Raw genomic sequence first — 6,283 nt, 5'->3', positions numbered from 1 at the left:
TAAGGGATGAGGGCTGCGTATTTATTCCCTAGTTGAGGGCAGCCTGAGGATGTTAAATCGCTGCCCTTTCTGGGCTGCTCTGGACTCGGACCGAGCGAGCCTCTGAGCACTCGCTGATGACGCTGCCTCCCTGTGGTGACCCCAGAGGGGGCCCAAGGGAATAAGGGGCAAGACGTCAATAAATGCCTTTTCTGTCCAAACCAGCCGGCGTCCGTGTTTGTTGTTCGCGGCTGAAGGCCCTCACCGCCTGCTCTCCCCATCCTGCTCCCCGGGCTCCCTGCTCCTCCCCTTCTCTTTCATTTTTGGCAAAGAATCTGGTGCATCAGGCATTCGAGAATGCGGAGGAGTTTCCTGGCTGCTTGGGGAGACGAAAGGATTACTGTGCCACAGAGGGAACATAAATCTCATCTTCCCTGCCCCTGAAGGCTCTTGTCCCTTTCTACAACTGGCTTGCAGCATTCTGCCATGTTGCCCGGTCCCATTCTCCCTTTGAGTTTTCTCGTCCATCTCCTCTTTCTCCCCTTTACTAATCCTCAAGTTCCTGTTCTTATTTTAGACAGAAAGTTTGCCTCTTTCTTCTGCAGCTTCTGAACACCTCCTTGGGGTCTTGAGGCAGCTTTGCACTTAAACTGCTTCTCCTCTTAGTCACAAGATGGCTGCCAATGCCAACTGGGGTAACCTCCTTTGTGTATGTCCTAGTCAGCTCAGGCGGCTGTAACAAAATGCTGGTGACAGGGTGACTTAAACCACGAGCGTTTATTTCTCTCAGTTCTGCAGGCTGGAAGTCCCAGATCAAGGCACCGGCAGATTCCAAATCTGGTGACAGCCCACTTCCTGGTTCATAGATGGCCATCTTCTCGCTGTGTCCTCACATGGTGAAAGGGGTGAAGAGAGCTCTCTGGGGTCTCTTTTTATAAGGGCACTAATCATGTTCACGAGGTCTCCACCCTCATGACCTACTTACCTCCCCAAAGCCCCACCTCCTAACACCAGCACACTGAGGATTAGGTTCCAACGTACCAACTTTAGGGGGACACGAACATTCAGTCCATAGCAGTTCACATCCTGGAGAAGAGAGAGAAAACTTCTCCCCCAGTGATGATGGATTTAAAGCCATGATTGGGCTGGCTTGAGTCACGTGACTACCCGGGATTAATAACATTCTCCAGGGACATGTGTGTGTGCTGAGCGGCTTAAGCGTGGGTGCTGAGACCTGTCACCCCCTCTGGTGACTGTGATTGACTTAGAGGAGACCAATCAGCCACACCCCTGGGCTCCGCCTCCTCTGAGCCACCTGGATGGGTTAAGTGATGGGTGGATGTCTGAACGAATGTGAGGTTTGTTGACGAGGAAAGGGTGGAGCGAAGGGCTGGGTGGCAGTGTCATGAACCCTTGACCCAGCTTTGATTTCAGCCGAAGCTGTGGTGGCAAGTCCTGTGCACGCCGGGACTCACCTAGCACGGCCAGCTTCCCAGCCCAAGCTGCCTGTGTCTTCCACATCTCGCATGCTGCCGGACTCTGCCCACTCACCAGCACATCCCTGAGGTGTTGGGGGGTTTGCCAGTGGGGACAGGAGCTGGAGAGTAAAAGCCCGTCTTCCGTCATCAGAGGTGGACACTTGCGAGAGGTATTCCAGACCATTTGGACCTTTCTGGACCCTTCTCAGAGACCAGCAGTCCCAGCCCCATTGCTGCAGCTGCGACCTCACTAACACCCTCTGTCCCATTCTCGCCCCCTCGCTCCCGCTTCCTGGGAGCACCTCCCAAATAGCCCACCGCACTTAAGTCTCCGCCTTTGCTATCGGGTACCAAAACCAAGGCAGAGGGGCACTTCATGGGTCATCCTCCCTAGTTCTGCACCTTGTCTGGGTTAAAATTACACTCATCTTATTAAATGTGTGACTTTGGGCCAGTCACCTGTCTGTGTCTCAGTTTCCTAACCTGCAAAATGGCCATAACAGTGGCATCAATTGGTAGGGTTGTTGGAAGAATGACAAGAGTCGATGTAGGTAAAGTCCTTAGGACAGTCCCAACACACTGTAGGTGCTCAATAAATGTGAGCCATTCGATTACATTTCAAATGAACAATAGAACTCGAAGGTCTCTCCATGTTTGCACTTCCAGACTAGTCTCGATGTGTTAGCCAGGATTCCTGTGTGCAATGAAGAAAGCCACCAGGAATTAGCTTAATGAAAATGAGACCTCTTGCTGACTGTGGGCTGAAGCTGGGCTGCAGGGAAAAGTGAGCTCAGAGGCTTTTTTCTCCGTCTCTCACTTGGCAGAGAGATCACCTCCACGTGACAGGAACGTGGCTGTCAGCAGGGATTATGTTTGGCTTTTAGTAAGAGAGGCTGACAAAAGAGGTTTAAAATACTCTAAAGTGTTTCCTTTCATGAAGAAGAATCTGGAAGTAGGAAGTCGGGGGCTGGGGTGGTGACTCCGTGGTCACTAGGGGCACAGGCCCTTTCTCTCTGTCACCTCCATCATTTTAGAGTAAGGTTTTCCTTCTCAGGGTCACCTCCTGGTTCAAGATGGCTGCTGAAGTGCCAGCCTGGAAGAGGGGGCAGAAATGGAAAGGCAAAAGGACAGGACCCCCTCCTTTTTAGGGTGCTGTCTCGGGAGTTCCATATAACACTTTCCCTCGCATGTCCTTGACCAGAACTTGGTCACACGACCACCCCTGGCTGCAAGGGCAGCTGGGATATGTAGTCTTCAATGAGGCAGTGTGCTTGGCTGAAGGTGGAGTTCTCTTACTGTGGAAGGAGGGAATGGAGGCTGCTAAGTAAGCCGCAGTGCTCAAGTTACAGGTCTTATGACTCAGAGAAAGGGAGAGGAAATTTCCAAGTTCTAGTCAGATGCCCACATCTGAACCCATCAGCTGTGGCCCTGAGGGACAGAGATGTTTTTAAAGCATATTATGAGTTAAATGTATGTAGTTCATTAAAAAAACACTTACTGGTTATCTGCTTTTGGCTAGGCACTGTACTAGACCTAGAGGATGAGCAAAAAGACACTTCAGTCTCTGTCTCATGAAGCTTATAGTCTAATGGGGGAGACAGACAATGATGAAATAATCACACTGATTGAAGGAAAAGCGTACATTGATGGTAAGTGCTGCATGAACAGCATGTGGCCCCTGAGGAAGGAAGTGACCACCTAGCTGGGAGATGAAGGATGAAAAGGCAATAACTAGTGAAGCGTAGTGGTGATGGCAGTGCAGATGGAGTATGTTACTGGTGGTGAGAACAGCTTATGCAAAGGCCCTGTGGCAGGAGGGAACAAAATTGCTGAAGAGAGGTGGCTGGAACTCAAAGAGCGAAGAGGAACATGGTTGAAGATTCAGCTGCAGTGATGGAAAGAGCCAGACAAAGTAGGGCTTTGAAAGTCACCCTAAGCAGGTTCTGCTTTTCCCACACACACAGTGGGAAGTCACTGGAATGTTTTAAGCAGGAAAGGGGAATGGAGTGATGTGATCAGATCTGCATTTTTGAAAAGATCCCTGTGGCTGCTGTGGAGAGAGGAAGGGAGGTGGTGGAGGCAGAGTGGATCCAGGGAAACCAGTGAGAAGGAGGTCCGGTTGTCCAGGTAGGAGATGACTGCAGCTATGGACTAGGGTGGAGACTGAGAAGATGGAGAGGAAACATCGACAGAACCTGGTGATGGATTGGGTGGTAGGGTCGAGGAGACAGGTAGCGGACATGACGTCTGGGTTTGACGCCTACAGGACTGGCTGGGTGCTGGTGCCTCTCATGGAAGTGAGAAACCCTGGGGGAGAACCACATCTCGGCTTCAGACTTAGGCTGGTCTATGGTGCTTTGGGGATATCCAAGTGGAGGGCGCCTGCAGGCAGGGGTGGATTTGCAGCTCAGAGAGGAGGTCGGAATGGAAACTGTAAATTTGCAAGTCATCTGCATGTGGGTGGAAACTGAAGCCAGGGGCGTGATGAGACTGCTTCATGAGAGCATGCCGTGAGAAGAGGAGTCAGGGGGAGAACCTTTAGGGACACAAACGTACAAGAAGGAACAGGAAGTGGCTTCCTTCCTGGGGTGCAGGAAGATGAGACTAGCTTGGTGGAGCAGACAGACAGTAAGAGGAGACCAGAAAGTCGCATCGCGGAGGTCTTCCTCCGAGAGACTTATGGAAAGCAGACTGGATCCACGTACCAGTTGAGGTGCTCTGGGCTGCAGGGAACAGAGACCCATTCAGCTGACTCAGACAATAAAGCTACTCACGTCACATACCGCAAAGTCCAGAGGCAGCATATGCTGCGGGCTTCAAGGTGTTTTTTCAGTGGCTCCCTGATCTCATCAGGAACGTGGGCTTTTCCCTTCCCTCCGCTCCGCCGCCCAGGGTGTGTAAGGCTGGCTCCCTCCATGGTCACAAGATGACCTGCTCCCTTGTTCATGTTTGGCGGGAAGAGAGACCTTGCTTCCTGTCTCTTAAAAAAGAAAGCAGCAAAGTTTTGAATAAGCTTCCAGCGAAACTCCCCTCAAGTTTCATGGCCAGAATTGAGGCATATACCCATTTCTCAGCCCATGGGGGATGAGATTACTCTTTGACCAGTCAAGACCACCCCCTACGCTGATGTTCAGTCCCCAGATTGCATGGCTACCAATCAAGGAAGGAGGCATGGGTGGATGATAGACCACTACAGCTGAGCCGGATAGTCACCGGGCACCCAGTATCCACTCCCATCTCCCACTAGGGTGCCTTCTGTATTGCATTTGGAGAGTTAAAAACTGCATTTCTCAGACTTCCTTGCAGCAAGGTTACTGACAGTGGTGTGGGTTCTGCTGGTTGGATGCACTTCTACTGAATTCAGATGGCAGAAGTGGGTAGGGGCCATTTTCTTATTACCTCGTCTCTTTCTACTGGCAAGATGGTCCTGGAGGCACTAAGTTTTTCCGTAACAGTGTTCCATCATCGAGCCACCAGCATAGCGGGAGATGGGAGATGGAGGTAGTGGCAGGGCCCTCCTGGTCCCTGAGTCGCACCTATAGTGCTGTATTCTTGAACTCAGTGGTTCCATGAGCCTCCTGCCTCCCCCGCTCTGGTTGTGGAGGAGCCAGCAACTTAGCTGGTGGGCCAGTTCTGTGAGGATGTTCTGGGGGTCCAGCTGAGGGCTCGCCCCTGAAGTCCTTCTATCAGTTTTGTCAGCAGCCAATTCCCTGTATTAAATTACTTCGTGATGCAAAGGAATTTAATACAGGGAATTAGATGTTTATAAAATGCAGATCTGGAGTGGGTTCTGTTGCCTGGACCTGAAACAAACGTCATCGATGCAACAGCCAGTCAGGAGCATGTGCAGCCACCGAGGACTGGGTGTGGATGGCTAGAGAAGGCATCTGGTGCCTGGGCCCCAAACCCCGATGGAGACTTTGTGATTGTTCCCACACTGCTGTCATCGCTGGAGACACCGAGCACATCGCTCAGGACGCAGCCTCCCGTCCGGAGGTGTGTAGAGGGAAAGGCAGAGGCACTAGGGTGAGTCTGAAAGTTGAGTGCATTGCCTAAAAAAGGAGGAAACCAAACCAGAAAGGTGGCCCCAGGGGAGATGGGGCTCCAGCCTGGAGCCCCCACCCCCCAGCCCGGCATCCAGCCCTCAAAGCACATGGCCCCACCTCTCGGGGAGTCTGTGTTGGGGGTTGGAGTTAAGTGGCATGGGGTTGGTGGTCCCCAGTGAGGTTTCTAGTAAGGTAAGGGCAGCTTTGTATCTTGAAAGATCACCAAGGCAGCTGGCAAGGAGGATGGACTGGTTATCCAACGTCGTCCTGGACACTTTTGGCCACAGGGAGCTCACAAGCTCTAGGGGCAGCTCACTGTTTTCAGACAGTTTTGCCTGCTGAGCCAAAGCCAACATTTTTGCATGCACACACTTGCTGCATGAATGACCAATAGGGCCAGGCAGACTCCCCCAGAACAGCAGGAGATGAAGTGGAGAAGAATACAGGAGTTGTAAACTGGCTGCCACGGGACAAATCTGGTCCACAGTTGTATTTGTTTGGCTGGTGTAGTTAATTTGAATCTCAGTTCTTTAAGGTGAGACATCTCTTTTCTGTTAGTCACAGGCTCCACCATTCCCTAATGTCTTAAGGTAACCTGTTTTACTCTCTTATGTTTTTAATCTGGTTCTTGAACTCTTTGGGTTTGTGACCCCAGTGTTTGAGGAATAGTTAGGATTGAGGATGCCTGGGACCATGTCCATGTCAAGGGACCCCTGGAGCTGTGCGACCCCTTGTGGCTACAGGGAGGGAAATAGAGTAGAAAAAATCGGCTGCCTCAGA

The sequence above is a fragment of the Equus quagga genome, chromosome 12, assembly GCF_021613505.1.
Source record: "Equus quagga isolate Etosha38 chromosome 12, UCLA_HA_Equagga_1.0, whole genome shotgun sequence".
NCBI lineage: Eukaryota > Metazoa > Chordata > Mammalia > Perissodactyla > Equidae > Equus > Equus quagga.
The sequence above is the reverse complement of the archived record's forward strand: the minus strand, read 5'-3'. Positions refer to the sequence as shown.